General features: G+C 48.3%; 1 pseudogene; it reads right to left on the reverse strand.

Moving 5' to 3' along the window:
* Positions 1 to 8: 8 nt before the first annotated feature.
* LOC120584398 (60S ribosomal protein L32-like) lies at positions 9 to 379 on the reverse strand (annotated as a pseudogene).
* Positions 380 to 387: the final 8 nt, after the last annotated feature.

Consider the following 387-nt stretch of genomic DNA (forward strand, 5'->3'; position numbering starts at 1 on the left):
GTCTATCCATTTTCTTCGCTGCACAGCCTGGCTTTGGGGTTGGTGACTCTGATGGCCAGCTGGGCTGCTCTTTCCACAAAGGCTTTGCAGTTCTTTGAGATGTTATGAGCAATCTCAGCACAGTAAGATTTGTCGCAGATCTGCAGCACTTCAAGCTCCTTGACCTTGTGGACTAGGAACTTCCGAAAGCCACTGGGCGGCATATGCTTCATTTTCTTGTTACTCCCATCAAGTCATGGCCCTTGAATTTTCTGCTCACCCTATTGTCAATGTCTCTGGGTTTCTGCCAGTTACACTTAATTTTGACCTATCAGTCTGACTGGTGCTGGATGAACTTTTTGGTCCTCCTCTTTGATGACCTAGGCTTCACGAGGGGTCTGAGGGCAG

The sequence above is a fragment of the Pteropus medius genome, unplaced genomic scaffold, assembly GCF_902729225.1.
Source record: "Pteropus medius unplaced genomic scaffold, Ma_sr-lr_union100, whole genome shotgun sequence".
In the NCBI taxonomy this organism is placed as follows: Eukaryota; Metazoa; Chordata; class Mammalia; order Chiroptera; family Pteropodidae; genus Pteropus; species Pteropus medius.